The sequence below is a fragment of the Manacus vitellinus genome, unplaced genomic scaffold, assembly GCF_001715985.3.
Source record: "Manacus vitellinus isolate BGI_N305 unplaced genomic scaffold, ASM171598v3 scaffold_28_pilon, whole genome shotgun sequence".
NCBI lineage: Eukaryota > Metazoa > Chordata > Aves > Passeriformes > Pipridae > Manacus > Manacus vitellinus.
The window spans coordinates 4,876,479-4,897,618 of record NW_021940122.1 but is presented as its reverse complement, the minus strand read 5'-3'; the positions used below and the strand labels follow the sequence as shown (position 1 = coordinate 4,897,618).

The 21,140-nt window shown below is 38.9% G+C and overlaps 1 protein-coding gene across 5 annotated transcripts in view; it reads left to right on the top strand.

The window, feature by feature from the left end:
- Window positions 1-21,140, top strand: part of ZBTB20 (zinc finger and BTB domain containing 20) — a 449,521-nt gene that overhangs the window by 87,531 nt on the left and 340,850 nt on the right. For 4 of the 5 annotated variants that reach the window (XM_018074633.2, XM_018074632.2, XM_018074631.2 and 1 more), the window contains one exon: window positions 6,436-6,557. The exons of the other annotated variant lie outside the window; for it this stretch is intronic. The gene's annotated coding sequence lies outside the window, so the exon portion shown is untranslated. The remainder of the gene's footprint in view (window positions 1-6,435; window positions 6,558-21,140) is intronic. 5 annotated transcript variants of the gene reach the window in all.

Sequence of the window (21,140 nt, the reverse complement as noted above, 5' to 3'; positions counted from 1 at the left end):
ATTTGTAATGATAGCTTTTGCAACTCTTTGTAGTCTGGAAGTGCTGCAGCTACAGATATCATCTAATGAACAAAATGCCAGCAACCAGTTGTAAGAGGGGAGGTTACTAGGGCTTAAATTAAAATTGGCTGAGGTTTGTGGCTCTCACAAACCTCGTATGGTATATGATTTTAAAGCATTTTCACTATCAGCAGCAACGCTTAAATCTGTGATTTAAATAATGGAGAGTAAATATGGAATATTTTATCTTTTTCACATGTTTTGAGTACTGAGCATCCTTGAGATCAGTAGGATTATGGAAGGGAAACTGTTCTTAAAACCACAATGAATATAGCACCCATGAATATCTAAATAAATAGCAATAGCAAATCAGAAAGTGTTGTTTGTATGCAAAAATACTTGAGTGTGTGTGTGGGGAGGAAACAAGCAAAGAGTAAGAATGCAGGTGTCTATATTAGGATTTCTTGGTGCCATTTGTAGCCAACCAGAACAAGAAAGCATCTGCCACTCTTATGGTTGTTTTGAAAATAAATATAGTATCAGGTCAGCAGCAACTGCTAGCTGACATATTTTGTTTCTAAAAGGCTTTTTTTCATGAACTAAAATTTACTTTAGAAATATAGGCATTAAATAATTGTGAATCTACACTAAGTACAAAAGGTAGTAGAAAACCAAGAGGATTTATGTTCTTAAGAAGTCTATCTGGCATAAGTGAAGAGAAAAATATATAGCTGTTCTTTTCATTTTGCTAACATCCTGACTCTGAGTTGTGAATTAAGCAGTGTTTATAGTGCTGAACCATCCTTTTTATACGTTCGATTTGAAGATATCAGTTTGGAGACTCTGTATCTCTTACTTGTATACAGTTAACTGATCAATTTTATGTGAAGTATGCTAGCTTTTTGTGCACATGGAGTAGAGCACTTTCCAAACTAAGATGTATTAGTGACTAGCACAGAAGGGTGACAGAAAGGACAACAAAGGAAGTTAATAAATTGATAATGAAGTGGGATTATAGGGGATTGAGCATGGATATTAGAACCATCTCAAATATACTTTTTAATCACTACCACTCTGCTCTGATTCTGTCTAGTGGCTTTCTAGTGGCACCACCCTGTAATGTATTGTTGAGTATTTGGAAAAAGACCACTTGACTTGTTACTTATTGGCAAGCATGTCCGCATCCTTGACAGGGGTCAAGAGGTTAAATGAATGATAGACAAGATTCTTCTGTTTGCCATGCAGAAGAGCTTTTGAATAAGTTGATAAAAATATTTGGAAAACTTGCAGTACTGTGTCTGATCTGTGAACAAAGCTTTTATTGTCTGGACTTTGCATTCCAGCACTGGATCATAAACGTACAAAATGAAGAAACTGGTGAACAATTTAACACTAAAGTGAATACAAAAAGATACTGTATTATAACTAACAAAACTATGTAAAGGAATCAAACTAATACAAAGTACAGAGGAGGAGGTGCTGAGAAAAATGTAATCAACTCTAAATCTTGAAGTGTTTTCAAGAAGAAATCTCAGCCCAGTTCTTTCTGTTATATCAACCAGGCAATTTCTTGAAAGAAGCATGAGTTGTCTCATGTGGTACACATAACTCTTGTCCACTCCCCAAAGGTTCAGTTTTTCCCTTTTCCCAAAATTCCGTGCTTGACAACTGGACAGAAGGCTACACTGAATTAAATTTTATTGTTCTGGTGTTCTCCATCCATTTACAGTGCACATAATCAGGAATTCAGTTATGTCCCAAGAAACCCGTTTAACCTAATGAGAGCAAATGGCAATGGGTGTTCCTTACCGGGGACTGCAGTGCCAACATTTCTGCTTAATTGGGACATATTTGGCTGGTTCCAGTGATTCAAGTGGTTTTTAAACAGGTGTTTAATAGGTGTGGGATTCTGAACTCTGCCCTTTTGATACAGCAGTTGCCAAATAAAGATTAACAGAAATAAAAAGGTCTGATGTCGAATAATAATTTTTGTCTTTGTATATTTATTCAGCATAATTTTTACTTCAAGTCGCAGGCGGGTGGGGAGGTGTTTCTTCTCATAATTGAGAAAGTCCATTAAATAGAACAACAGGATGTCTAACAGGGTGTCCTAATTAAAATTACCCTGTAATTTGAACAAAACATTCATTTGTATGTAGGTAAGGTTGACCTAAACCCCATCTAAATCAGAAAAAATTATTATACAATTTTTTTTCTGCTGAAAATGAAACTTAGCATTCTGCCAGCAAACAGCATGGTTCTGTTATTATACAGGATTCAAGAGTAAGGATTTTCTCTTCAGTGTTGAAAAAATAATGTTTTGAGAAAAGTTTAAATAGATTTCTCTCCTACCTCCACCCTTTGATAGTATTCATTCACAGTTGCGTTTCTGTGGTATTTTGAGAGCAGGGACAGTTTCGTTCTGTGCATACTGTAAGCCCATCTGAAGCCTTTGGTTGTGGCTACTATACTGGTGAACTAATAAGCAACAGAGATAGCAGCTGCTTAGCAGGACTGATTGGCTCGGGCTTGACTTTGCTGTCTGCTACTACACAGTTTCTGACTGGCTTGGAGTGCAAGCCGGGTAATTTTGTTATCTCAGGGAGTGTGGACCTGCATGCATAATCTAGGCTGTGTACACAACTGCAGAGATTTCACGTTCATATGTAAAAATGACCCACTCATGCTTTAGCTGTCATGGTTTAAAATGCTGCTGAGACAAATTGTATTAAATATAACTTATCAAATCAAAGTGAATGTTTGCAAGAATTTACTAACTTCAGAAATATTGTTTGTATTTAAAAGGGAATTCTCATCATCTTTAACTTGACAGAACTACACAAACTGCAGCTTCTGGATGTTGCTTCCACGACACAAGGTGGTGGAGGTTTATTTATTTATGCCCACTTTCTGGGAAGGTTGGAAAGGGGGAGAATTTTCAAAAGTGCTTGAAGCTGGTCTCAATGTGCTGCTGATATATTCAACTTGGAATTCTTTGCCATGATTTGAGTGGAAAGAGAATCACACGCTTGTTCCTTTGGATAATCCCACTGCTATGTACAAAAAGTGGAACTTGATAAATGCCAGGATTTAATTAGGTGCAATAGGAGTGCCTTTCCACTGAATTATTCTTCTGCTTAAACCAACTTTTACATTTTCATCTCTCAGCTTCAATGGAGTATATAACAACAAAAGAAAGGAAAGGGAAAAATCTGATGAACAATTTGCTTAACCTACTTTAAGCTCCAAGAAGAATTGTTAAAGAGAAGATAAAATTTGAGGCTGGTGTTGTGGTAATACACTTTTAAGGTGATGAAGAGCACTTGAATAGAAAGTATTCAAATACTGGCATAATTTAAATTTTTTAGATTCCTGTCATTATTTTAAAGACAGTCAGAATTGATGTGGGCATCTGCTGTATTGTAGAAAGAGTAAAATTAATTCAATCAAACAGATATTTGCCAGAATACTTTACATGTCTGTATATATGTATTTTAGCATGTAGATACTTAAGTATGCATGTTTTCCAATGAACAGTTATTTTATGTAGACGTGTATTCAGTGAGAAGCCACAGCAAGAATAATTTAATGCACAAGTGCGTTGTACTGGTAACTGCTGTTTCTTAAAGGCAGTTGAAAGAAAATGGGAGTCTCCTTTTGGGGAAACCAGCCAAGCTTATTGTATAGGCATCATGTAACTTGAACATGTTTAAGTTTGTGTAACAACCTGTGGAGCTGCTCGTGACTGATAGAATAACTGCAGCCGTCTTGAGAGTGTGTAGAAGACTGGAATGAAAACAAGTATTGTGTAGATGCTATTGCTTCAGACTCACATATGCTGGTATGTAGTGCTACAGGTGAAAGCACAGTTTGTTATTGTTGAACAGAAAAAGTCACCAGTTCTTATGCCTGGTCTGGAGTCCTGCCCTGGAGGCCTAGTTGTAACTTGGCAATACAAATTCTAACTGCAGTACTGAAAAGGCAGGTATTGGTTGTTGAGCTAATGAAGATGGATGAAGATCAGATGTCTGCACTGATTCTTTTTGTTTTCTCAGTTACTGTAATTTCCAAAGATGGTAAATCCCCTGTGGGTGCTAACTGGCTAGTGAAGCTCTTAGCAACTTCTCCTGAACTATTGATAGTGGTGTTGGATGATTCCTTTATGCCAAAGGATCTCTCTTGTAGGGTTTAAAATGTTCGAATTTTTCTTATTCCTGGAGCACAGAAGCTAAAGGAAGAGACTTGAACTGAAGTGTCTTCTGTATTCAGCTGAAATCCAGATACACATCCCACAGCCTCCTGCGCAACTGTTTGTGCAGAGTGACTTTAAAAATACTGATGGTGGTAAAGCTTACTTTCTAATCAGGACGGAATTGATGCTTGTGCTCTGGAAAGTAGCAAAAGACATGCACAGTATGGTAACTCTAGAGATGTAAAAGAAATTTCCTGCTCTTTATTTCCAGAAGTATTTTCTGAAGTCCTTGAAAGACTGTTCAGGAACTTCCTGATGCTCTGGTAACAGTGGTTCTTAACCACATGATTTATCATTTCCCTTTGGCAAGAAAGTTCAGTTCTTTCCTATTGAATGCGGGACCTTCCCTTATTGCCTCAGGGAAGTGTTACTGTAGTGCATGTCACTTGAGGCTAATTCAACCTGCCACTTGGAAAATGCCCGGTGCAGATTGTAGCACTGCACCATTATCTCAAGCTATTTTTCATCAGAAGCAGACTGCTTCTGTTCTGTATGATCTGTATAGCCCGCCAGTTTATTTTAAGTTAGTATGTGGAGTGGGGGCTTTTTTTACCTATAAAACTTTGATTGATTTGGCTTCCAGCTGTGCGATAAGAACCTTTCTTCTATGTCATACCAAAGCAACCCTAGACATCACAAGATGTAGGCCCACAGCAGCTTAAACTGATCAATGTTGATGCTGCTCTGTTGCTGTTCCTCCACTTGAACACTTCTACTACCTCCTTAGCTGTAACCTCCGAGCTTCCTGCCTGGGTGCTGAGCTGAAGCAGGGGCTTGATGTGGCTGAAAACACATAGGAAAGAAACTTTCCTTCATCTGAAAGCTCCCTGAACCAGACATTTATCCAGTCCTAGATCAAGGATAGACTTGGGGGCATCTGGCAAGGAGAGAAAGGAGGTGAGAGAGGGGTGGAATTTTGGCAGCGGCAATTAAAATCAGCTTACATCTTAGTGCAGTTGTGCTGCACTAACGTTCTGGAAAGAATAACTTAGTGGTTTCAGCAAGATATATCTGTGAGCATAGGATATGATAATCAGAGGAACTGTGGCTTTGGAATTTCCTTCCTCTTTAGTTTTTTAAGACATGCATTTTGGTATAGATCAGAAACGCTGAAGATCACACACCTCAACCTCTCCACCCTTGAAAAGGGAAAATAATGTGAAGGCTTGATTAATTTCTTTTATGAGGTTTGTTTGCTATATGTCATTAGAAGCAGATAAGGCAGGGAAAAAAAAATTTTGTAAGCAGTAGGGAATTTTCCCCTTTGAAAAAGAGTAAAGCCTCATTAACATTTCAGCCAACTTTATTGATTATTTTCAGATGAAAATTTTAATTTAATGTGTTTTAAGTGCCAGTGAGTCACATCAGGGCAGTATCAACCCAAGTTTCTTGTGTATACAGCTTGTGATGTGGATCCTTTATCATCAGTCACAATGTTGCTGTGCCACACATGCTGGTGTGAGTTTGCCTGTTGAATTAACACTTGGCCTTCTGCTGATCACATAAAGCCAATGTGCTGCATACCACATGGCTGGCTGGGGCAAACTGAGCAGAGCAGATGACTGCTGGGTCCTGAATTTTGCACCTACTTTGTATGCACACTGACTTGGCCTAATGCTTTTTACCATGAGTAGCCCTATTCCATTCCATTGCAATAGGTCTGCTTACACGAGAAAAGTTTTCACTTGATGTGTTTCTGTAGGACAGGCTCTCAGAACATGCTGCCAGAGTGATTGGGTTTTCTTTAACCCATCCGTGTGCCACTGAATGCTGATACTTTACTTTCCCAGCCCCACTGCAGACAGGTCATTGAGTTTGATGTTGGGAAGGGGAGAGTTCAGAAGTGAAGCTACTGGCTCTGCTGTGCAGGCAGTGACAAATGGCAGATTAGTCTGTATCCTTGGGTTTTGCACATTTGAGGGGACGTGGGGATTTGCAGCATGCAACCTGAAATGCTTTTTTTTCCTGCAATATTATGTCAAGTCTACATGGATTAGATTTGTAGATGTCCTGAGCAATTGGTGCTTCAACTGCAAAGCCTTTGGAGAAAAACCCTTTGCTGATTGTATCATGCTTTTTGGTAGGGCCTGTATTGGAGTTCCTGGCAACTGTTATTAAAGGTTTTTCCTTCGTGCAAGATCTTAAAGATAATTTTATCCTCTTTTTCCCCCCCCTCTCCTCAGGGAACTGGAGGGCTTGACGCATCCTTTACATCCTGCATTTACTCTGACCACAGTCCCTCCCTGTTCTCACAAGTAGAGCTCAGCCCTGCTTCCCTTCCTGTTGATTCCCAGTCAGCTACATGGTAAGTTTTCATTATCTCTAGACTTGTTGCCACAAGGTAAAACTCTGGCAGACTCTCTCTAAAATCCATTAGCACTGGGCATTGAGGGCAGCGTACTTCATGCCCATCAGAGATCGTTCAGTTGTATTCCAGGCTGACTGCAAGGAAAGGAAGATAGCATTGAATTAGCATAGGAGCTGAACTTCAGCATAGATTGTTATAGGAATAAAATATGAAGTAAAATATGTGACAGAATTAAATCCATCAGTTCTAATAAAGGAAACAGAAGAAAGCAAAGAAATATTGGACCCTTAAATCCCATTAACCAGGCCAGAGAGAGAATGCGTTAAAAGGAAGCTGCACTGTATCTTTTTTCATTGTTTGATGAAATAATCTTTTTCACCCTTTAAGTAGTGTGTTTAAAACTCCTAGTATTTCTGAAACAAAGAGAATATACAGCCACCGAGCTAGCTGGTTTTTATACCTTCCTTTTCTGAGTATTGTCCTTCAGTGCAATACAGAGCCATTTCTTTGTTCTCACAAGCTAGCAGTTAAATTGTATGTAAATGTATGCAAATTAGATGCTGTCTAATAAAGAGAGTCATTAGATGGAAGAAATATTTAGTTTAGGGGAAAAAAAGAGAAGAAAGCAGGTGTATTTTGCAATAGAAAAATGTAAGATTGCAAAAGCCCCTCAAACTTTGGATGAAGGCTTTTTATAAAGCCATTAAGATATTTTCTAAAAGACTTGCCCTACTCTTGGTCCTATTTTCTGCAGGGTTTTTTATGTCTATACACTTCTGTGTTCTTTTCTTAAAACTCACACTGACTGTTCTGTACATACAGATATATAAGTATTGTATTCATAAGTTTTTTGTTTCTTTAAATCATATAGCTAGGAATTTACATACATGTACCTTGCACTAGACTGTTTTTTGCTTACTGAGTAGACAGAGGTGGAATCCATGTGGTAAATTTTATTTTCATGAATTGATTTATTCATCATATGCTCTGACTGGATACCTTTTTCTCACTAAATCATCTTCCTCCATTTAATCAAACCTCCCCTCAACAATTTCAAAGCTTTCTTTTCCCCCCCATTTTATTTATCCACCGAATCTCAGTAACAGATATTTTTCCATTCTTTCACTTGCATTTTTTGCCAAGTTATCCCTTTTGAGGTATGGACCTGATTTAAGTCTGAAGCAGCAGTGACCTTTCTAAACATGAAGTCACAGCTTTACGGTCAGGTGTCACAGCACTAAGATGCTAGGAATGTGAAACTTTGTGTCATCCAAAGCTGGAGATTCCACACCTCCAGTGGATAGAGCACTCGTGTCCATCTAGGCTCTGAAAGATTTAAAATAGATAAACCTTATTTTCTTGCCACTTCCAAGGAGAAAAAAATTTTGGACTTTTATCTCTCTACCTTAGAATTTCTAGTCCTGCTTTCAGCACTTCTGTTTGGGTGGACTAGAATACAAAGATGACATGGCTCGGTTATTTTGAAGTCATTGCTGTATTGTGTTTCTGATGATCAGTTATCATGGTTCAGGCAGATGAGACAATAGCTGTAGGTCGACTTGCATATTTTTTCTGTTGCATTTTTGCAAGTCTGGAAGTCTAAAGACATATATATATGTGTGTGTATAAAATATATGTATATAAAAATAATGTTGTTTAAATATTTACATATAAAGCCAAGGGATTGGCTTCCTTCCCAGAATTACTGGAACTACCTTCACCAGGAACATTTGGACTTGAAAAATCTCTACAGCAACACTTTTCTTCTGAAACTAAACAACTTGTGAAATGAGTGACTAGTTCTGCACCCTTTGTTGTTCATGTGGGTTCCTTAGCTTGGGGTGATGGAGAGACCTCTGTGCATGGGTAATTCATTTCCAGCTAATTATGGTGAAGTTCTCTTTTATTGCCCTTTTTCTCCTCAGTTTCTCATTGCCTCATTTTATGAGAGAGAATTCACAAGGGAAACTAGCACAGTGGGAGTATTTTTGCTACGGTTCTAGGACAGGTCCACGCAGTGTGCTGCATCTGGGCTGCATGCAGTCTAGACACTGCAATTCCCTTCTGGTCAGCTAAAGGGCAGTCAGACTTATGACTCAGAACAAGCTGACCTCCCAGTTGCCCAGTGTCCCAACAACTGACTGAGCACTCAGCAAAGAAGCCATAACATGTGTCTGCTACCCAATGGGAAATGTAGACAGGATCATTGAAGGAGGTAATGGAGGGTTAGCAGTGAATATTTCAGGTACTTTTGAAGGTATAATAGAATATGTAAGGTGAAGACTGTGAGGAATGCAAGGAAAATCTGAACTATAATATAAGGATTCTAGAGAGAGATGAGGTTGAAGTGAGGGGAAAGATGGAGTACAGTGATGGCTAGAAGGAATGAGGCCACATTAGTGAACAGAAAATGTTAGTGGTTTACTGACTCTCTTGGGGCAAAAGTCTTTAGGCTTTCTGGCATTGAATGTCCAGGAGAACTGACTTACTAGTGATGCAGGCATTTAACATGGATGTTGACACATAGTTTTCAATCTAGTTAGATGTAGCTATGCACATTCCTCAGGTTTGGGGAGGTGGTTGTTAAACCTGAAACACTAATTAGGAGATTTACAGTGGAAATGGGACAGGCGAGCAAATAAAGTACCTTCTGTCTCTCATATTCTTCAACAGGTTGCAAAAAATACATACAGGCAAGTGATGTTCAAATGGGGGAAGAACGATGCAGGCTTAGGGGCAAGGATCTGATTAATTCCATATTCCTTTCCATGCTTCCTGTGGTCTGGAGTAATTGTTCAGGGCAGGAGAGAATTCAGTGCCTACATATTTTTGAGGATACGCATCTCACTACCCTACTTGTCTCAACAATAACAATTGTTATACTACAGCTTTCCTACCCTGGAAGTACATTGCAAGCATATATATGCATTAAAAGATGTGAGGCTTCTGTATCCTGGGATAATGAATCCAAAAGCAATACTGTAGACAGAGGTGGGAATCAGACCACTGGTCCATCTGATCAGGCATCCATCCTGTTAAATGTCTTCTGCTGCAGCAGTGGGAGGCACAAGAAATCCTAAGTTGTAATAGTGGAACAACTAATTTTTTCACTATTGATCTTGATAGTAAATTAGAAGTTGTGTTTCTCAGGACCTTGTGCAGCTTTAAAGAAATAGTTTTAAGAAATAAAATATGCCACACTAAACTAATCCTAGAGCTAACGAACAGGCATTGGGACTAGCAGCTTTTGCTATTACCTACTGCTTATTATTGTTATTATTATTATTTCTTTTTAATTATGCAAAGTGCTAATCAGTTTGATTATGCACAGTGCTAATCAGGTTAATTATGCAAAGTGCTAATCAGTTATTCTCTAAGCACACGAGGAGAGCAGAGGTGCTGGCAGTGAATGGTGGTTCTAGATGGGGGTAGTCACGGCAGTCATTCCTTATTAAAAGAGGAGTAGGTGAGATGATAGGGGTTTTTGCTTCCATTAGAAGTAAATAATAAAAAAAAAAAAAAAAAAGCTGTGAGGGGGATAGCTCTGGTGGGGTAATTCTTCTTTCACAGCAAGGCAGACTTTTTTTTCCAAGTCAGCTCATGCTGTTGGATAATTTCTCTAGGAGTTTGAGTGCACTGATTTGGGAAAATGTATTGCAGAGTAGTCTTTTAATGGATAGGGTACAAGGTGCACCCACTTAATATGTTGAGGTGCATAACTAGAAAAAATCACAAATTAAGGGAGTTTGGTCAATGTAGCAGTCACCTTTTAAGCACTGGTAAGTAGGATACTGATAATGTAACCTGTATGATGGTTGTTCATATGTTTTTATGGTTGAGGGCACTGTATGAGCATACAAAATATATTTCTTTCAGTGTAATACCTTTAAAAGCTGTAGGAATGTAGGTTGCCTTATCAGCAGAACGTATGTTAGGTGCATTTCTTCTTCCTCTTTAGTGCTAAATTATAAACAAGAATTTTGTCTTCCTGTGAAACAAGATCTGTTTTCAGTAAGCTATGTTCTCCTGACAATTACTGAAGCTTCACTCTGTCTCTCTTATATGCTCTGTGTCTAATATCTAACCAGTATTCCTTATTTGATTATGTTTCAGTATTGGTGTGGGATACATAAGCATCACTTTTTTCAGTTAGTAATGGAGATGACATTCCCAGAGCAGAAAGCTACTTGCTCATAAAAGTGTTGGGTAAAGCATCTTAAGAGATTTTTAAAGTCATTAAAACAAAAGACTACTTCTGTATAAGGCCATCAGTACTAGAAGGTTACTGCACCAACAATGCAAGAGAAATTTTCTTTGAAAAACTACTCATTGAGGGTACTTACTTATGGGGATTCATGACAAATTTCCAAGTATATTTAAGGTAGAAAGTAAAGCAAAGCATCAGTAATATATGGCTTAAACCAGAGCCTGAAAATGAATAGTATTGCCTTCTTGGCTGTGTGAGTACTCCACAAGACACTGATCCTTGAAACAAGTTTACTACCAGATATGTGGTCACAAACACTCATCTATTCTTATAAATTCCTCTGGTGTTAGAAATCTAGACAAACCAATGGTCTGGTGTCAAGTCTAGAGCCTTAGGTCTGGAGGAGGGGAGTACGGGGTGCAAATAACCTTAAGTGAGAGGGGGATACACCAGACATCAGGGTCCTGAGATCTGAATGCTTTCCTGTCTGAGAAGAATCCTCTGAAGCTGATGTGCAGCTTCTAATAAACTGATGATGGATCAGGTCGTGGCTACCTTTAAGTGCTGCTCCAGAAGGACTGGTCTGTTTGCCTCAGATCTGATTTTGACTTGAAGTTGTCTGTTCCTCAACCAGGGTATTTCTGTAGGTTTATTGTTTTATTTTCGTTTATTGTCAGTGGTTCCAGTGCCTGTTTGTTCTTTCAGTGCACTCCACTCCTCCCTCATCAGCATTTTGATGAGGCACAATAGGAGAGTGTGTATGATCTACCAAAATAGGGGAAAACTGACTTTTTCATGCAATCCTTTGGCATTGAGCAGCCCTGCAGGAAGCAGATGCTTACTTATATTGCTGTAGTAACAGAAAGTGGCAGTCACACACGTTCTTGATCATCTCTCTGTTTTTGGAGGCTGAACTTGTTATATCGGAAGGGAATCAGTTTGAAATTTATTGCGATGCTTTAGGTATGTTCCTTGTTATCATCCACATCTTTTCAAATGCAAATCAAATCCTATGGAAAGAAAACTCAAAAGTTTTCATGTTCCTATGTGTATTTTCCCATAGTATTTAAAAGCTGTTGTAGAGGCAGAAGACCCTTGAAAGGCCAGAAGCATAAACCTCACACCATAGTATTTGCATCTTAGAAATATAAATCTACCTGAGACATAATCATAACTTCTGTTGAATTTCACCATCTCAGATGGCTGGCTTTCTGATGAACTGGGGGGCTAGAAAGGCACAAACTCACGTTTGGCTCCCATTCCTACTGTTTTCTTTGTAACCCTGCTGAATTGCATTACCTTGCTCTATTTTAGTTTTTCTTGATGGTAGTAAAGTATGGTTAATAACATGGACCTAATGCAGTGGAGGTGGTTTATGAGGCAAACATATTGTTTGCAAAGTGCTTTGATATCTCTGGACTAAAGGAGTTATAGAAGTGCTGTGTACTATGGGGAGTTATTTGTGTTATTAAGAAGCATCAACAAATCTTGTGATATTGTGTAAATTAGTGCAAGATGGCACCAAAACAGTCTGTGTATTCCTAAAGAGTGAAATAAGTGGATGGAGAAAACTCAGTTGCATTGACATTAAGCTAATGGGTTAGCAACAAATGAGGAGGCCCTAGTAAAGAAACTGTGCCTCCTGTGCTTTAAGTGTGTCTTGAGTGAACAGAGAATGCATTTGCTTGTATGGTAGAAAGTCGTTGCTTCAAAACTGCTCCTGCATTTTCTTGAGGACCTGGTCTTCAGAGGTGCAGGCTAACTGCTACTCAGCCCAGTAGGAGCTGAGTCTGCTCATTGGCATTCACACAACTGGGAGCTGGTGGAGAATTAATAACAAAAAGATTTTAAATGTTCAGCCTGACCTTTTAAATTTACTGACCTGCATTCAGGTTACAAATACAGAGCAATTTTCTCTTGAGCTGCAAAGACTCTAAATGTTAAATCAGTAACTCGATCAGACTAGCAGCCCTTCTCCTTTCAGTTCTCTTGTGCCCAGCTGCCATGACTGGAGTAAAGGAACAAGAAAACTATCTAAACGTGTCCCTATCTTACTGTGACACAAGTACTTGGAAGAAGCCCCACTGACATAAACTAACAGAAAGTGACATATTGTTTAAAAATTTGTTTCAAATGTCTTCTCCCATTGATCTTCTTCAAGGGAGATAAATAAACACTGTGTGTGGTGCAGCCAGTCTGAGTATTTTTGCTTCTACAAGTGTTTATACATTCCCTGGTGGGAACGTATTGCTGTTTGTTGACTATAAATTCCAGACCTGTATGTTTGTAATGTATACATTTACAGGAGCAGTGCTGTTTTGGGAGTATGGTCAGGTTAGTGCCTCCTATGAACAGTACCAGGTGAATAGTGGGTGGGGTGGTTTTTTTTTTTTCCTCCTTCCAAAGCAGTCAGTTTGTCTTTGTGCTCCCAGTGAAAGAGAGTCTGTGGTAGCAGGAACTTTAGTAAAGCAGGACCTTCTGTGCTCAGATTAATGCAGGTAGGTGCACAAGAAAAGCCATGTAGGATTTGTTGGGGAGGAATAAAGTTACTTTAACTTTTCATCTAATTAAGAAATAACTTTGTCGTGCTCTCAGTTTGTTCAGTGATGATCTGTGTTTTCTCTCAGGAGGAAGTGACTGAAGTTGTTACAGGTGACAAAATGCCCGGTGGCAGAGACCCCTCCTGCTCCTCTGTTCCTGTTTCGCAGTTCTCTCCCATGTCTTTGAACAAAATCTTCCCTTTTTCACTTACTGTTACTATCAGCATCTTAATCCCCAGGGCAGCAGGAGTGTGTAGAAGATTTTGGTGATGATGGAGGCACTTCTTCATCCTCTAAACTGAGTGAGCATTGCTGCCTGAATATAATCTATGTGTAGGAACAGTTCAGCTAAATCAGTCATCATTTCTTCTGTTAGGTGGAAATTTTCCTTGAACCCACGCTTCTGTTGTGTTTGTCCAAGTTAAAATTACATGTTTCTGATGTTCCAGATTGTTTAAAGCCTGCCTAGCATTTTCCTTTTTGCTCTGTCTCATGCACGTTATCTACATTTATTAGACACAGGTTTCATTGCCTTGCAGTTACCATTACAGAAACCACTCTCATCTAAGTTTTATTGAGTTGTAACCATTTTTAGTTATAGTAGCTTTAAATGTAATTTTTGAGAGAGGTGCTTCTGCCACAGGTGGGCTGTTCACAAATCTGATGCTGAAGGAAAACATTTGGGTTTGCCTGTGCTAAAATATTCTGATAACATCTTTTAAGAGTTCTTGTGCCTTCATGGTTTGGAGTGAAATCAACTGAATGACCTTTGTGGCAAGGACGTATTATTTTTGTTCTACTCGATACTTGTGTATTTCACCAGCCTGACAATAGCTGTTCCATGAAAATAAGGAGGACCTACTACCATTATCAGCTTTTTAATGAACTCAAGAGGCAGAGATCTGTCTAGTGGGCCTGCAAGTTGCCATACTGTTGATAGCCACAAAGCACTGATATGTTGGTGTGTAGCAGATTCCCTTTTTCGCTTGGCTATTTGAAAATCCAGGGAATTAAATACATGGGGGAAAAAATGAAATAATATTTCATATATTTAAAAGTCAAACCTGTGAATACTAGAATTAAAGTTGACAGAGCAACCTTAATTCAACTTCCCTGTGCTTTTCCAGTTTTTAATTATGTAATCACATGCAACTTTTGGTGGGAATCAGTCTTCTCATAGTAAACCTGATGGACCTGGTCTCAGGTTGAAGAGAGGTTCTTAAGAGACTGTTTTCTTTAGAATCAGCTGCCTCACTTTCTGCAAACACTGGAAAATGTTTAGTATATGAGACAGAACGTAGCAGAAAATCAAAGGGTGCTTTTATTCTCAAGCTTACCATGAGAGCATGCATGTACTTAAAGCAAAAAATGTGCTTGAATTGAGTTGCTTGTAAAATCAGACATCTTTAGGTGGATTACAAAGCAAGCTAGTATTTCTGATTTCTCTTACCAATTGACTTACTCATTTTAACTCTTCACTATTTCTATCCTTTAAAACATTCTGTTTGATTTCCCTGAAGGACAAAAATAAAGTCAATACCAGTAGTAACAGCCTACCCTGGTCTTGCCTTCTTTCTCATCACTTTGCTGGTATGCAAAACACTTTTTCTTTCCTTTTTTTTTTTTTTTTTTACTCTCCCTATGAAATTGCAATTTCCAGGATTTTGACTTTCAGTTGGTAGGAAGTGCACTGTGTTCTACATTATTCACTGACAAAAGTGCACACAACTCTTCCTGACACTTTGACAGTTTAGTGGGAGATGCTGCTCTAAGTAGAATGTGTCTGTATCCAGGTCCGTTTTCTAAGCACTGGGAATTCAGCTGTTTTCTTGTGAATTCTTCTTTTCATATTTTATTGCTACAAAGAGAACACAAAGAGTGCCTGTTTCTTTCCTTCTCTCTCTTTTTTTTTCCTTCCAGTTGACACAATCAGTATTATTTGAAGAAAAAAAATTACACACAGAATGGGAAATAGGGTGGGAAAGTGTAATAGGATCTGCAAATCTTTTCTGTCTTGTCTGAGTAAATGAGAGCTGATGAGAGATGCAGCACAATGAGAGCTGGGGAATGCTTGCTGAACTGGTATATAAAGATTGTTTCATTTTGCTTCATTTCATTTTACTGTATTGAATTTGAAAGAGAAAATTGCAGCGGACATGAAAGTTTGCTGTGGAAACACCTTGGGTTGCTGTACCCTTGACATGAACCTGGGCAAACATGAAAAGGAACGTTAAGTAAAGTAGTGTATCAATTGTGTAGGTGTGCTTCAGAAGCTACTTTTTGAAGAATGCCCTTTCACAAAGAGTGGCCCTGCCTCTCGGGTTATTCTGCTGCTTCTGTTTTTAATCTCTTAAGGTGTCACTCTGAGTTGTCTTTCTTGAGTTTTTTTTATAATTTGATGGGAGGGGGAGTGTGTTGATTCAAAACCGTGCTGATTTGCAAGATTATGTAGCAACATCGTTTTTTGCATGCCAAATTTCAAGAAGACCAGAAGGAGATAATTTGTTTGCCCATTTATGCCCACCCTAAAGGTTCATCCCCCTTTTTCAAATGAGTATAACTTGGTCCTAGGTAGGGTACAACTACAGCAATGCACTCCTCAGTAGATAATTTTACCTTACGTGTTACAAGCTGTGATGCTTTTGTCCAACTGGAGTGACTGCACATTGTTTGCTGGAAGGAGGAGCTGTACTTAAAATCAGGTGTAAGTTAGTTTAATTTGAAAAGATTTTTCTTATGCTACCTTATGTATCATTAATTCTCAAAAACTGGGGAAGATAGGATTTTTTTTCCAAGTCAAAGTAGTTTGCAAAGGTCTGAAATAATGCATGAAAAGCAAACTTTCCTGCATAAAAACTCTGACAACACAGACTACAAGATTTGACACTCCTGTTGGAGCCCTTGGGAGATGTCTTTGATGATACAGCATAAAAATTAAACATGTTTCCTAATCTAAGTATGCACATTGTAACATTCAGAAGTAAGATTCAACATCCTTGTCTTCAGAGTCTGGCTGATGTGACTCCAAGGCAGGTTCATGCCATAACCAGATTTAAGATTCTTCCCTTAGAAAAGTTTTTTGACTTCTGGATTTCTATGACATAGGCATGCTTGGCAAGCCTTTACTTAGCAAGCATTTTGCTTTGTACACATATTCCCTTATCAAAGTCTCAGAAACTGAAGAGGAGGGGTTAGGATTAGAGGGCACAGGAAGAGAAATGAAGAGGGATAGTTTTACTTTTCTCCAAGCAGAGGGATAATGTAATATAGTTTTTTCTGCTGCTCTGAGGGTAAGGGAAAGATTGGGTAAGTTATTTAATTCCTCACCCCTCCACACCCACCATTACCACTCCCTCTAAATGGAGACCTGGCAAGTGCAAAGGTACCTGTAGGGAAGTTAGTGTCTCTGGATGTGACTCATTCCAAGGAACATCTTTTGAGTTCAGTGTCTGAAATCTTACTGTTGCTCAGTGTCATGGGTTCATGTTGTAAGTTTAAGCAAAATCAATTTTTTTGCCTGGTTGTGGTTTTGGAAGTGGAAAGGTTCCTCGGTTTGTTGGGTTTTTTTTGTTTGGTTTTTTTTTTGGCAGGTAAACTTCATAGACTCAAACAGGTAAAACTTGCATAACAAAAGAAAAGTGATGAAATCAAAATTCTTCTCCCTCTAGGAGTGGATAGTGCATGGAAAAGGGGGCAGTGTTCCCAGTATGTTGAGTAGATGTAATGGCTACGCAGCATTAAGAACAGATCTAAGAATTTAAAGGCTGATTTAAATGCAGAATGTGTTGAGATATATTGGGGGTGCAGTGAGGTAATCTTTTCTGCAAATTATTTTAGTTGAGATTTTATGCTGTGCAGTCTGTCTACCTGTGCTAGTTCATATACAATAGTAATTCAAGGAATATTCTGTTTTAGCAGAATAAACAATTTTTTGCTGCTTGCTGCGTGAAATGTTTGCACTTGTAAATTCCACAGCCCCTTCCTCCCGCCTCCCATCCAGTATTGTTTTGTCTGATTATACAACCTTGAAAGTTTAAAATTGACTGGTTTACTGTAAGAAGCATTAAGTAAATGCAATCTCCCTGTTTTTAGTAACAGTAACTCAAATGTCATGTGAGATCACACCAGTACTCCAGTGTAATTAAGTTTTGGGTTTTCTTATGCACCCCAAAATGCCTGTGATGTGCAGTTAATAGTATTTTTCAGACAAGTATTAGGACACCTCAGCAGTGATGCCAGTGTGGGCTGGTGTCTGTCAGCAATGCAGACACCACAAAATAAAGGAAATTTCAGGACACTGTTATAATTTGTCTAAAAATATGCATGACAGCAGAGCTTTTTTACCTGAGTTTAGAGAGCAATAAGGCTTTGAATTAGAGTGAAGCTTCATAAATGAATAAGACATGAAACAAGATTTTCAAGTTTAAGTCCAGCATGTATTGAGAGTTAAATATGGCTGAATATCAGATCTTCTGCATCTTGGATTTTGTATAATGACTGTACCTCAAGTCTCTTTTTTGCTATGCAGATTTTGACCATAAGCTGATATAAGACCGCACAAGAAGTTTTGGAGAAAAGCATTGAATAAACTTTTGGTCTGTGTGCATATATACAGAAACGTTATTTTTTTGTTTTGTTCTTTAAAGAAATCATGTTTTTTCAATACAAGAGCATTCTTTTTCTATTTCTAAGGAAAGAAAATAGTACTAAAGATGCCTCAGAATTACAGAGGAGTGCCTTGAAATTAGTGAAACAAAATATTTCATTTAATTTAAACTGGTGGAGATTTTTTTTGCTTATTTCAAAGAAGTTTCAGTTTTCATATGTTTTGAAGGCCAAAATTTTCAATTCACAAGGAGGAAGAATTTTTCTGAATTGGCTCCATCTGACATGCTTTGCCTAGGTAGGTTTTGGATATAGGTTATACCCATATGCAGTATGGGTATAACAGCTCTGTAAATGGGGACAAGACCTGATTATTGGACTTTCTGGGCTTGAGTTTGCAGCGTCGAGATTTTGGGATTCTTGAGATTCAGCTTGGTTGTGTATAGAAGTGTTGGAATTGAGCCCCTAGTTCCTTTCTGAAACAATCCCCTTGGATATGATAGGACTGTCAGACTTGCTGACAGTAATGGTAAAGTTTTGACGTGTTAATGAAGCCTCTCCTCCCCTAGACAGCTGAAGTATGCTTGCTTTATTTAAGTATTTAGGGACACAGTAAAGACCAATAGGTAATATATGGGCCATCTTCTCAGTCACCTTCTTGTCAGATCATGAGCTACCACATGTGTAAAGCTTAGCGGTGTTGTGGGGACAGCAGAGCTGAAAAATTTCTGGCAGGTAGCCATAAAATAGCCTTTCCCTTACTTTATTAAAACAGCACATGCAAATGCTAACCAACTGTTTATTTTGTTCATGCAAATTTTTGCCCATGCAAATTTAGACTGCAGGTTTCCTTCATTACACAAAAAGAGGTTAGAATGTCCTTTTGAGTGGGTAATAGGAACAAAAATAGTTTAGTAGCACCATCTTTTTTTCTGTTTTCTCCTTAATCAAACGAGAGCCACACAGACTTCAGCGTGACGGCTGCATCAGGGAGGACTACAGGATTTGTCCCCACAGGTATTAGCTCGTGTCAATCCTACAGGGAGCTTTCTTTGTCTGCTGTCTGCCTTTTAGGGGGACTGATGGGGGCAGAAAGCAGAGAAATTGGGACAGGCAGTGGGAGTACCTGCCGTGGCTTCAACTGCCCATTGCCAGCTTGGAAATGCTAGTTGACATTTGAGAGAACATACTTTGTATGAGAAAGTGATGAGTGAATGGAAATTAAAACAAAAGGGTTGAAAATAGAGCTGTAATCTATCTAGCCCTACATCTCAATAAACCAGGGACATTATTTCAATAGTGAATTTGGGGCAGATATTGCAGCAAGTGCCACAGTAGCGGGGGGTCTCCCCCCACTCCCTCCTCCCCTTCCATTAAATCTACATTTGGAAGGTGGATGGTGCTGACTCATAAATTAAATTGGGGTAATGCATACAGTGTATATATATTTCTGTCACTTTGTCTCAAATTAAACACGAACCTTCTCCCCTGACAAGATGATAGAAAAGTTAATTGCTCGCCCTGGCTTTAAATTGGAATTTGAATTTGCAAAATGCTAAAGGTTTATGAGATCTAAATCATGAGGAGCTTAAATTACATTCCTGTGATAAAATATTAATAAATCAATTAAAACATAAGCCGAGTATAATATTACTTTTTTTGTAGGAACCTTGAACACAATAATTCATTAGAGTGTGCAGTAACAATTATTGTATCTTTTTTAATTTTCTTTTTTATTAGTTTCGCTTTTTTTTAAACTGGGGAAAAGGCAACATCAGATGGGAAAACACCACACAATGATGGAATATTATCCTGGTACCAAATCTAGTCATCTCCTAGTAACGATGCATGTGCATACAAAAGCATTTGAACACCCTGAACTCCACACATTGCATCATGGCTCCAGTATAACAAGATTCACTCACTGGAAGCTGGGGGCTGTTTTTTCCCTTTTCACCATGGGAAAGAAGGGCAGTAGCACAGGAAAAAGGGAAGAAACCTTACTGCTCCTAATTTTTTTCCTTTTTCTTTTCCAGCCCCTTTCAATGCCATTTTATCCTTTTCTTATTCTGCTTCTATTCTTCTTTCTCTTTGTTGGTATAAGGTTGGTATGATTTCAGTGTCAAAACCATTAAAAATTCACAGACCTTTCTGTAAAACTGTCCTGACTTTTGTGTTGGGTAAACCTAGCCTAGAATTGGATTTGGTTGCTAAATTTTTAGTTATGTTGTGAACAACTCTCACAGCTCTAATCTTTACATAACCCATTTCTGTGTACTATATAAAGAGCACTTCAGGCACAGTATGAAACTTGGTTATTATTTGAGGAAGGAGGTGTTATGCTAGCTCAGCATGCATTTCTTATATGCAAACATTAATACACAAGGAATGCAATTATTACATATACCTGCACACCTCTAGTGCCTGTGAAGGTGCAGATTCCTTTGTCAAGTGCTTTTTGCCTTCTGTGAAATGACTGGACTGAGTATCTGATACAGCTATTCTCAGTAAAGATTCTAATTGCTATTATTACATTATTTGTGTTTGAATTCTTGAAAGGTTATTTAGTACAAATTATGTGTTAGTGCCAAATTGGCAGCTCTGGGGACTGAAATCTGCTGAACATACCCATAGCATAGGTCCCATGGCTGAGTGTTCTGCAGTCAAGGGGTTTTTGACTAAGCTAGGGAATTCAAATAGAAGCCTCAGGCTGGTCCCCCTCTCAGGGACCAGCAGAGGAGAGAACTGTGTGCAGGAGATGGCAGGGAAGGGGTGTGCAGCTGCTGCTCCCCCCTCTGCCTGTGAGCAGCCTGCAGCCATCTCCCTCGCAGCAGTGCGGGGCAGCTGCCTTGGCCAGCTGAAAGCAGTTAGGGCCAGAGTCAGCTGGGGAAAACAGTGAGAGGAGATCCAGGAGCAGGTGGTGGTTTGTGCTTCTAACCACCTGTCTGAGTAACGCTTTCCTGTACTGCCCAGAAGCTATGGCAGGCTCCAGTTTTCCCTGGGTATGGGATCCCTCATGATGCTCAGGGCCCTCCCCAGTGTGACTGTTATGAATGGATTCAAGAATCCTGCTTAACTGTGCTCCTGGCTGTCCTAACTTGGGAGTGACCTCAACTTAAAATCAAACCTTAGTTTCCTCAGGCTTTTGCACTTGCTGTCCCTTTGCTGATGAGAGCAGTCAGGTTCTGTTGTAGTGATGCAGAATAAAATCAAGCTTTGTGTTTCTAA